This window comes from Dipteris shenzhenensis, chromosome 9 (assembly GCF_047967505.1).
Source record: "Dipteris shenzhenensis isolate YYH24624 ecotype China chromosome 9, Dip_SZ_1.0, whole genome shotgun sequence".
In the NCBI taxonomy this organism is placed as follows: Eukaryota; Viridiplantae; Streptophyta; class Polypodiopsida; order Gleicheniales; family Dipteridaceae; genus Dipteris; species Dipteris shenzhenensis.
Window position 1 is genome coordinate 2,535,250 of NC_141604.1, and position 12,152 is coordinate 2,547,401.

The following is a 12,152-nucleotide window of genomic DNA, read 5'->3' on the forward strand; positions in this document are numbered from 1 at the left end:
TATTGGTAAAATGTATTACTTTTTTTTAAATTTTCTTTTGAATTTTGAAGGGAAACGTGTAGATATTGGCGAAACTTTAAATTTTTTTGCATAAAAGTTTCAAATCCTGGCGAATATTTCAAACTTTTATTTTTATTAGGGCATACAACTTTCGATGGCAATATAAAAGTTTAGCTTCTTAACGAAACTAACTTGAAAAAATCATCCATGATGCTTATATCTATATCTACTCCACCTTGGCCAAACTTCTAATGAAAATCTATACACTCATAATGGAGGTTCTAAAAGATTGGGCTCATAGCAAAACCTTAATTGCAAAATCTTTTTTAAAAGTGGATACTTCAATAATGTGGATAATTAACTCCATATTTGAGGTATCTCTTAATCTACCAACTAAAATTGATTCTATATTTTGTGCAAGTATAGCAAAGTGCTATGAATCCTTACCTCTTCATGGAGAGGATGGATTGATAACCATGCTTACAAAAGTGGTTACTAGGGTCTTCAAGGAAAAACCCTTACATCCTTTTATCTTGACCGATTTCAATCAGGCAAAAAGGACATGGGGTAAACCAAAATGGTCTAAATATTTGACAATTATACATGGTTCAATTTGCCTTGACCATGATAGATTAATTTTAGTTCAATCATGGCTTATCACACATTGTTTTATACAATGTGGTAACAAAGTGTGGAAACAAGGTAAAGGGATACCACTGGGTTTTTCCTACTCACCCTTGTGGTGTAATCTTTATTTGTTTTGGTATGAGCCTTCATTTGCTTTAAGGCTCATGACACTTGGTAGGATCAACTTATTACCACTCAGTAATAAGCTTATGACACTTGGTAGGCTCAGCTTATTACCACTCTTCAAACATATGTTTTGATACATAGAAGACATTCTATGTATTAACAATAATCTTATAAGAGATCTTTTGCATCCAAACACTGTTAGATATCAAAATAATCCTCTACCTATTATTGAGATAATACAAGCCATTCACAAATTCATGTGTGTGTTTGATAAAATGGTAACTCTATCCGCTAATTTCATGAATCTCCTTATCGAGATCTTAGGGGATGGGAGTTTTACCTTGGGGAAATTTGATAAAACAAAAACTCTTCCTTTTCATGTATCCAAATTTATCCACTTCCAATCTAATAGACCTATTGGTCAATCATACAAAATGGTTCTCTCCCAAATTTTTCCTATCCCTTACTTGTGCAACAATAATGCCGTGGATTTGGTTACTATCTTAGACATGGTTAATTTTATGACCAACAATGGTTTCAAAAAGAAGAAGTTACTGCATCTCATTCGACAAGTCTTGACCTCAGGGGAGTTTCTTGGTGCTCTACTAGATGTACCAAAGCTAATGGAACTTCTCAAAGGTATACAAGAAAATTTTTTGTAGTTATGGAGAATAGTATAGGCACTACCCATAATGGGGTGTCTACCATTCCTCTAATTATGGTGACCAACATGTGATAAGGGTGGGTAAACATGCACATCCATATAAGCGTTAAGTTTTGAAGAAAGTGTCGATAAAAGCATTGAAAAGCTCTCTGGAAAATACACAACATCGATAAAAGCATCAAAATTTTTGCAAGTATATTAGCATTAAATAACCATCACATTAGCATGGTGAATTCAACCCAACACCTTCCAATAATGAAATCCATTGACAAATAAAAATATATTGTATCAGTTTTGCTCTTCTTCCTTTAATCAATCGAAGCCTCGCTAGAATCTCCATCGTGAGCATGATTCTCATCCTCTCGATCATCTGTGGCCAAGTCCCACATATCTTTAGCATGTAGATCGAGGTCCCTAAAGCTAGTGCCTAAGAAACCCTCCGAGGAAATCAAGCTATCTTCATGTTCCAAAACTCTAGTAGAAGGGCTATCAAAAGTGTTGGCTTCCAACCCATCTATTTCTTGATCTTCCATTTCATTCTCTATTTCCACATCTTGAAAGACATGTCGGTTTCTAGGTGCAACTTGAATGACAAACCACCACTGGTTGTCCACTCGATTAGGTTGAAAGACCACATAAGACAAAATTCCATGATATGTTCATGCAAGCTTTAATAAAGTGGAAGGACAAATAATATCCATATAAGAAAAATGCTTACTTGCTCGCAGTGGGTGGGTAGGACAAATGTGTCAGTAAAGTCATCGAAAATTTTTGTTGATTCAATTGCAAAAAACCCACGTGGATCCTTTCTGATTGTAGCTTTGAGCACCTCTAGAGATGACTTTGAGCCATTTCACATCAAATATAAATACTTGAAATTTTCTAAAATTCACTTGCAAAATATCTTGTATGATTCAACATAACCCGTTTCGCCTACGATGAGATTTGTATCCCTCGCACTCGCTCTACTGTCTTGCAAAAAGTTGGCCATGACTCCTCGATCAAATCTGTTGCATTTTATATCAATTTTCACTACTCTGTAGTGATTACCATATGCCCATATTGCATTGAACAAATGGTGCTGTAAAGGTAATGGATTCTCCTTGTTAATATTTAAAAAAAAATTATAAATGAATGTAAATAAAAGCAACATGATTATCTACATTTAGATCACAACCTCGTGCAAATTCCTCCTCTGAATCTGTCACAATCTCCCCTCTTTGACTGGCACCTTAAAGAGTGTTTGTAACCAATCAATGGTGCGTTTAGCAGGATTTCTGGTAACTCTAAGGGATACTTCTTACCTCTATTGGCCCTTCTCCATGCTTTTCTATCCTCTTTGAGTCGCAAGGAGACACTCATTTTCTTTTGCTTTCTCTTACCTTGTCCAATCTCTCCTACAACCCATGGGTCATCACTATCGGCCCAAAGTGGAGACAAGTCTGGCATGAATTGTACAAGAAATTCCATAATGTCAAACATTGACTCTTGCACCAACCATCCTTCTGCCATGCTTTCCCTCTAGTCTAGCTTTTTATTTTACATACCCTTTTAACACCTTCATGAACCGTTCCAAGAAAAACATCCATCAACTATGTAAAGTGCTTGCATGGTAATGATTGGTAAGCAATATAAGTAAATATTACAATGAGAAGGGAAATTAGACAGGCATTAGCAAAACCCATTGACATACCTCACAAATACACTGAGCTTGTTGATGGATTTGATGCATCTTTAGTACTACATCCTTGCAAAGCAATTGGAAAGTACATACTACAGTAACAATCATGTGTTAGCAAAATTGAAACAAGAGTTCAAAAATGTTTCCAAATCTACAAGGGCATGGAAATAAGGTTGCCTATATCATTTTGTGCCAATCATGCGACTTTAGACCACTTAGTTTTCCATTCAAAGTAAAGGCACCCTTTAAGTTATGCATGTACCCGGTTGGGGTTTTTGTACCCGTGATAACACTCTCCACCCAGGCCTCCTCTGCTTTTGTCAATACCCATGGTGCCTTTGGTAAAATACCTTGCCGGCACGGTTTTGTTTTGGCCAAAAGCGTCTTTTGTTTTTCATCAATTTCAAGTCCTCTCATGCTTTTTAAGTATCTCTATCCACAATCATATGTTTCCACAAACTTTTTGACACATTTTTGAATATATGCATTTGGTCTAGTAGATATGTCACTTTATGATGCCTCCGATAAGAAAGAGAGTAAATTATGGAAAGATGTTGAAAATGCCTTTTACTTGAAAATGGTGTGTGACCCAAAGGCTTTGAAATGTCATAGACCTGCATGCCATTCCATAAAATTTGCAACTCGTCTACCAAGGGGGCTAGATATGCATCCATGTTCTTCACTTTGTGCTTGCCTGGCACAATGAGTGCCAACATCAAGTGACCTTTCTTTATGGCTAGCCAAGGAGGAAGGTTGTAGATTGTGACTACTATTGGCCACGTTGACCATGATGTTGATTGATGTCCAAATGGATTAACACCATCCATAGCCAATCCAAGACGTAAATGTCGAGGCTCAAGCCCAAACTTTGGCCACTTTTTTTCTATGTGCCTCCAAGCCTTTCCATCTGCAAGAATCCTTAAGGTTCCATCCGTGGAGTGGTTGCAGGCATGCCAATCCATAAGTCCATCTAATGATCCACGACGAAATAGATGTGAGATGCATGTTAAGATGGGCATGTGTCATAGGACCTTTCCTAGAATATTTTGTCCTTGTGTGTATTGCTGATATCGAGATGCACCACATTGGGGACAAGTTGTAGAGTGCTTGTATGTTCTCTGTAAAGGATGCAATCATTGGGACACGCATGAATTGACTTGTAATCCATTCCTAATGATGTAAGCATTTTCTTTGCGTCCTGCGAGAATTGTGTTTTCTTTTGGAAGTAGTATTTGAAGTAACCTAAAACATCAATCCATTCAATGAATTTGAAGCCATGTAAATTTAAAGTACATGCAGTGAGACACTACTTGAAGTACATCAAAACTCTTATCGAAATAGGGACGAAATGCTAGTGTCCAACCATCCATAGGTTGCTGGTAAATTTAAGATTTAGAAGAATTGTTGCAAGACGAGATTTTCTTGCCCCTTCATATAACATGGTGCTTTCTTGCAATGAACACTCAACTTCCTAACTAGCAATCTTAGGTTAGAGGGAGAGAACTCGGTAGAGTACTCTTTTGTTTTCTTCTCTACTCTCCCTAGTATTACAACCGCATCTCTTCTAACTATGCAAAATCACCATCTAAGAGCAATGGTGCTCGGTGTGTCATGCCGCTTCTTGCAATTTGTTCATCTATCGCAATCTCCTGCACCCTAACTGCAAAACGGTGCTTGATCCAGCACGTTTCACCGCTTCTGAGTAAGTCGGCACTCTGTGACTGCACTTCAAACCCTACCATGTTAGATTGACCAGAGGGCTAACATGTATATAATTCTAACACTACAAAGAAGGGAAATACTTCTTCCCCTTTAAGGGCATCATTAAAGTTGCTCACCTTGGTGATTAGCATCCTCAATACCTTTACTATATTGGGCATTCCCTTATATCGAACATTCTTATATGTATTTTCATGTATGGTAATAATATGTATGTGTAGGGAATATGGAATATTTCCAATCCATATATTTGCTATGGATTAATCTTTTACCTTACTTTGGACATTGATAATAAGTCGAGTAATGCTATGGCACCTATCTTCCCCTTCTGGTTTAAGATATGATCCTAACTTAGGCTTGTTGGATGGTGGTGGCAGTTATCAATGTTGCTGGTTGAGATTTTCTACAAACATTCTACCATGGAATTTTCAAATTAAATCCTACAAAAATAATTTTTGAAGATTCAAATACATTAATGGGCGCGTGTGCACACACACACACACTCATAAGAAAATGTATGTTCTTTGAGTGATTCTTTCCTCCATCTTATCTTAAACAAGACTCAATCCATTTGTGTCTCTTTTTGGGACAAGGTAAGTGGTTGGAGGTTGAAAGATTTGGTGGGCTAGAGTTTGAGCAATGGTTGACAGTGTGGTTCTTGACGCTCATAGAGTTTAGGAGATGCGATATTCAACCAAGAAAAAGCAAGAAGGGCCTTAAATAAATGATGATATTGCAAGAGAAGAAGCATTCAAGAAATAACATGGGTTTTTCTCTCATGTATCCAACAATATTGCTAGTTGCATTGTCACATAGTGAAAAAATAGCTATGAAAATACAAATCAAAATAGAAAGGAGATAGAAACATTGTTATAGATAAAAATATTGATGGTCATGGAAATGGTTATAGCAAAGGAAATAGCAAATACTTCTAATGGAGGAAAGTATCAAAGACTATACCAAACACCCATACTTTTTAATTGAACATGTGGTTGCATATGGAATGAATGTTGAGAAAAACAATCTCCATTTCTCTTAAATGAATATGCAATGGGCCTATGACTTGTTTATTGGCCATGTAAATATTTCTATAACATTGCAAAATTTGATACTTCTTGTATTTTCTTGAGGATGGAAAGCATGTTAACTCAATGAAGTAGCAACAAAGCAATGCAACTCAACCTAAATGTGCATTAAAGTATCCATGAACTTTTTCCACACAAGAATAATGAAGGGAGGGAGGTAAGGAAGAACATAAGATAGTCCTCAAGCACCAACTCCTAGCATATATTCTATATGTATTTGGTAAGGGGAACATAGATTTTTGTAGCGATCTACAATTTCTACATGCTTTATGTTGATTCAAGATGATAAACTCAAGATTTACATAGCATTTTGGAATTCTAATTCGGTTATGCTTATAGCAAGTATGGCTAGCATGTTATAACTTTTTTAATATATTCATAATACTAATATTTGCCATCCTAGGAGCAAAGTATTGCTCCACTCTTAATTCAAATCATGAGACAAGGCTTGGGTACAGAGGATGCATTCAAGGGGTAGATGTTATCTGTTAGATCATATGGAAATATGCAAGCAACAAACTCTTCATGAATATGTTATGTCTCAGCATCCAAGGGGGAGGGTTGGCTTGGGGTCCTAGATCTACGTTGTTTTACTAGAGAGCAACAAAAACCTAAAATTGATGTAAATACAACTGAAATTTACACATCGTAAAGGTTTGCTTGAAGGTTATTGTCTCTAGAGCAACATGATATTAATGTTTGTTAAACATTATAATGGAACAAAAAGTTATAGCTTTGAGGATTTTAAAAGGATTTTGATAACACGCAAGGAAACTCTTACAAGATATGACATTTGCACACATGGAAATGTCAACAAGAACACATGTTGAAGAAGAAGTGCATGGACATGTTATGAATAGCAACATCAACAACACGTAGAAATCTATATGAAATGGAACCACATACAATAATTAGAAAATTGTGAGAAGAGATACCCAACGAGAAAGCATGATTGGCTAATTCAAAGGTGAAATTGTCAACAAGACAAACACAACGGAGGTAGACACAACATGGTCATGCTTTAATAAAGGCATACAAAATATATAAAAATTGAATGGAGGCATGCTTTGAATGGATGCATACACAACATATACAAAATTGTTAAGAACGGCTATCAACAAACCAAGAAAAATGTTTGGCTGCAAAGAAGATGTGTGAAGTGAGGAGATGAAGAAGGAGCTTTGGTAGGTGGATCATTAGAGAGAGAAAGGCCTCTATGGGACCTGGTGTATCATACAAAGCTCTATGACTTGTATAAATTGATGCTAGGGTGATTTGTAGGGAATTGATTGAGATATGAATCCCTTTCTAATCTTTTGATGTTAGGGAATTGAGTTCCCTTACCCTCTCAGCTATTTTATTTAAAATAAGTTTTATCCTTATTGACAGAAAAGGAAGGTAACCTTTTTTATTATGAAGCATTGCACAATGATGGAGACGCCATTTTAGATCCTTGCCATTTTCTTGTTTTCCCATAAGATGCTTGCCATTTTCACAATATCCTTATCCTCTAATCTTAGCACAAGCCTGGGAGTCTTGGTTTTTACTACTCTACTACTTTATATAAATATAACAACTAGATAAGTAGGGACCTTTTCCTAAGTTGAACTAAGTGAAGAAGTCCTGATTGCAAGCTTCTCATTGATTCTACATGTGTACGTTTTCCTAGAGCACAATTCTATGCTTATCCTTGCTTGTAGAAAAAGGAAAAACATGTCTTATCTCATCGTCCATCCAAAAAACCCCCTAAAGCACAATTAGTGCCCCTCATTCAAATCCACCTTGACGTTAACCATGTGATCATTTTTGCCTTCTTACGGACCTTCACGTGAGTCATTAGATTTCAAGCACTTTAATCCTATCTCTTATAGCCTCGTCGGCATATCCATGTTCCACAAAATCTGAAATCTTTGCATTCCACAAAAACAAATTTTGCTGGTTGGTTTTGTTAAACCCTTGATGGCTGTCTTCCACCATAGTTATGGATAGCCTGTGCGTGTGAAGAAGGATGAATCTTTTAAAATCCGTATAGGAGAGATGAGACTGAGCCTTTTTTTTAGATATAAGAAATGTCATGCCCAGGCATCCGTGTAATGTCTAGTATGCCTACATGACTTTCTTGGCAACAATCCTTGATCATTTTGTATCCTCCCATCCCCTATACCTTCCACAATCTGTATTATGTCCCTACTTCCATCTAACACTCTATTTATCCTGGACGATTACTAGGAGTACATTCAAAGTGGACGATTTGTCATTCATAAGGCCTCCCTAGAAGGAGTTGGAGGCGATGGAGGAGCAAGGGTGCAGCTTTTTGGCTGCATTGCAATAACGTGGGCATGGAGATCCAGAGTGGGGAGAAACTTGAGAGCTTGAGAGAGAGAGAGAGAGAGAGAGAGAGAGAGAGAGAGAGAGAGAGAGAGAAGAAGAAGTAGAAGTAGAATTTATTAGCATCCTCGGGGGGCCAAAAAATGACCCATGGGACCCATCTCGATACAATGTAAAAAGAGTCTCCTCAAGGAGAGGGGTCAGGAGTCTATGAGTTCCTGACGACGGGTAAAAAGACGAGTGACAAAATATCCCAATGCTGCCGGAGAGAATTGATGTCAACTGAGCAAAGTCCCCCAGTATCTACTGGTAGTCCCCCGTGATATGTGCATATCGGGGGCACTGTAGAGCTACATGTGCCTCCGTCTCAACTGTCTGCATGTCACAAAGGGTACAGACTCAAGCATGTCTGGGCTGGTGTATCCAAGTTCCTTGCTCAATGGCAAATGTATGAGATCAAGTATAGAACCTGGCGATGTTTCTGTGATATAGAAGGGGGATAGGTGTGCTAATATAAGACTGAGCATGAGTCTCTATGGACATGTATGTAGTCCAACATGTGGGATTTATGTTGTCTTGGTAATATTCTAGCTTTACCCTCTTTTCACTTGTCAACCAGTGATTCAGCAAAGTGCTCAGTAAAGACAGTTGAAACTCTTGCATGTTGACCTTTTCAAGCGACATGGTCAAATATGCTTCCACTTTCCATCTGCTGAACCATTTTCTTATGTCGGTTGCCCATCCTGTGCAGATGACCTTACTTTTGTAGTTCTTTTGAAGCTTTGTGCTGGCATTCCATGCTTTATGAGGCAGCCTATCAGGTTGCATTTGCTGCACCTCTATTAGGTATTGCATAACTCTGATCAATGCATGAAATTCAATCGGTCTCCTTCCCGTTTCCAACAGAAGTATGGAGTATGGAGTAGTGGGTTTGACACCAAGGTGTCTTCTTAAGAAAGCTTTTTTAATACTGTCTGCACTACATATGCATCAAACAATACATTTTGAATTTTCCAGTTCCTAGTGTCGGTGTGCCTGCAATCATTCTCAAGCTGGTAGTACTTCCCCCAACCAGTGTCCATCCTTCTATGTATACATTGCCACCATCTGTGATCTGCCGGGATATCAACCCCTAAGTATTTGAAGGTGCTGACATACTCAATGATCTGTCCATCAAAGGTGATCTCAGGGGGATGTTCTGGCTGATTGGTACAGACTGCCATCATCTTTGTTTTTCCGACATTTACTTGCAGCCCGCTTTCCCTACAAAAAGTCTTAAGCACTTGTAAAAGTTTGTGCATAGATTCTGGATCGTATGCAAAAAGAATGACATCATCTGTGTATAACAACAATAGCACTGTCCAAAGCCCCAATTGCGGTCCTTGCAACCCTTTCTCTACTGCAAATTCATTGATGAGTTCCTCCAGTTGGTCAATGCATATTTCGAACAAGGTAGGCGATAGAGGGCAGCCTTGCTTCACTCCCATATTGCTCTCAAATACATCAGACATACCTTGTGTTTGTTTGAGTCGGCATAATACCTTTTCATAGATGCAAGAGATGCCTACCCTTAAGGCCAAAGGGACTCCTATTTCTTGCATTCTCTTCCATAATCCTCCTCTTGGAACTGTGTCAAATGCTTTCTTGAAATCCACAAAACAACAAAATAGAGTGCGTCCTCTCAGTTTGCATTCATCCATGAGGAACCTTAAGGTAATAAGGTGGTCGGTTGTCCTATGCTCCTTGCGAAAGGCTGCCTGTCCGGTGGCTCTTTTCTATGCCTCTTCTGCCCATGAGTTGATTTTCATTTCAAGCACTGTACTGAAGAGCTTGGCCAATGTAGAGCTGACCATTATAGTTCTGTAATTTGTGACTAAATTTTTGTCTCCACCTTTGTGTAAAGGCTGGACCCAATTTTCTTGCCATTCCTGAGGGAAACCATGGAGTAGAGCATGTATTAGGATGTGTGAGAGCCATGTTCTTGCTCGGTCTCCTATCCATTTCACAAATGCCGTCTATATCTTCATGTGATCTGATGCTTTGCCATTAGCCATCTTCTTTAGTCCAACTTCAATGTCTTCAAAGGTGAAAGGACTGGTGCATGTGACCGATAGATCCTCCTTCCCCATTTCAGTAGCAAGTGCATGATTGTACAACTTGGTAATATAATTAAGCATGGTTGCATCTGATATATCCCCTATGACCTGTTTCCATCTGCCTTTCACTTGTTTCTAGCCCTTTCTTGGATTTTTTATGAAAGTGACCAAATCAGATTTCTCTCTTTCCAAAATATATTTTCTTTCCTTTTTCCTTGTGAGGGCATTGTATGTCTTCTCCAGTTGTTTATGCCTATCTGCATCCACTATGTATTTCAGCTCTTGGCATAGTTGTTTGCATTCCTCGTCATACCATTTCTTGTGTGGTAGTCCTTTGACCTGTTTCTTTTTTCTTGTAGTTGCTGCTCCAAATGTTTGCGTGGCTGAGGCAAGTATTGCTTCCTATAAGGCTGTCCATGTGGGGTTGGTTATTGCTCTCAGCTTTGCATCCAAAGTGTCTGCATAAACTTGGTGTTTGTCTGGGTCTACTTTGAAACCTCCTGCATGTGCTGAAAATTTCTGCTCCCTATGTTCAAGGTGTATGTCAAGATCCATCCATATTGGGAGATGGTCCGATTCCAGATATTTCATCCCTATGTTGAAGCTTTTGATAATGGGTATAGTATCCACATGTACCAAGGCATAATCTAGCACACTCTGTCCTCCGCTGGCTGAGAGACATGTCATCTTGGGGTGTTAGGGAATAATTGCATTCCATTCAAGACTGGCATGTGCAGCCCATTAATCATGCATCGGAGTGCTCTACCTTATGCGTTGATGGTGTCATCCTCAGATCCTCTCTGCCACATGATGTCCACTTCTGTGACTGCTTCTTTATCCCATTTCATCATGCGTAATGGGCTGAAACTGTAGTTGACCAATTCTTGCGTTAAGGTCTCCCATCACTATGACTTGGCCCTTTTCTCTGAGTTCAGCCACGTCAAGACATAGTGCTTCAAACGCAGCACTAGGGTCCACTCCGTGTCTACTGTAAAAGGGTGACTCATGGTGAGGTATGTAGCAACCTGCAAGAAAGACAGGGCATTTGCCAAGTTCTATTTTCAGCCACATGTATCTTTTGTATTTGTCCACTTTATGAAGGCTGACTTTTTCTGCCATGTGTTCTTGTATCATGCATGCAACACCTCCTTGCCCTCTTTTCCCCACTTGCCGTTGGTATATTGAGTGCACCACATATCCCGGTATCTCTGGGATCCTGCATGTTTCACTTTCCCAAGTTTCTCCTAAAAGGATGATGTCTGCATCGTGAATGAAGGCATTTATGCTTATCCCTTTATGCCAAGGGAAGCCCCTATAACTCCAAAACATGACTTGTAAGCATTTGTGTGTCCCATGCGAGCCCCTATTTCACATTTTGATCCCCATCTTGTGTTTGGGGCAGCTTTCCTTGTCTCATTAGTCTTTTCGTGTATTGCTTTCTTCGCACTTCCTGCTGTTTTGGGGTACGGTCTTCATTGACATAGAAAGGTGTGCCTTTAAGATACACTTTACTGCTATCTAAGATAATCTCTCTTTTCCGTGGATCTGCTACAGTGCACACACTAGCCCTTTTATTGGGTTTGTCCTCTTGTGCTTTCCCTACATGATGGGCTGCATATACAGTCACTTCAGGCATCGCAAAGTGTTCTGAAAAAAATTCAGCCACCTCCTTGGCTAGAGCCAGAGTGGTTTCCTTATCCATCTCTGGTAGACCATGGATAACAATGTTTTGAGATCTCTTATCTCTTTCTCTCTGTTCATGGGCATCTTCTTGGTTTGTGGTTGATGGACGTGATGGTGTTTGAGCTAGTTTTGATGGTTCTTCA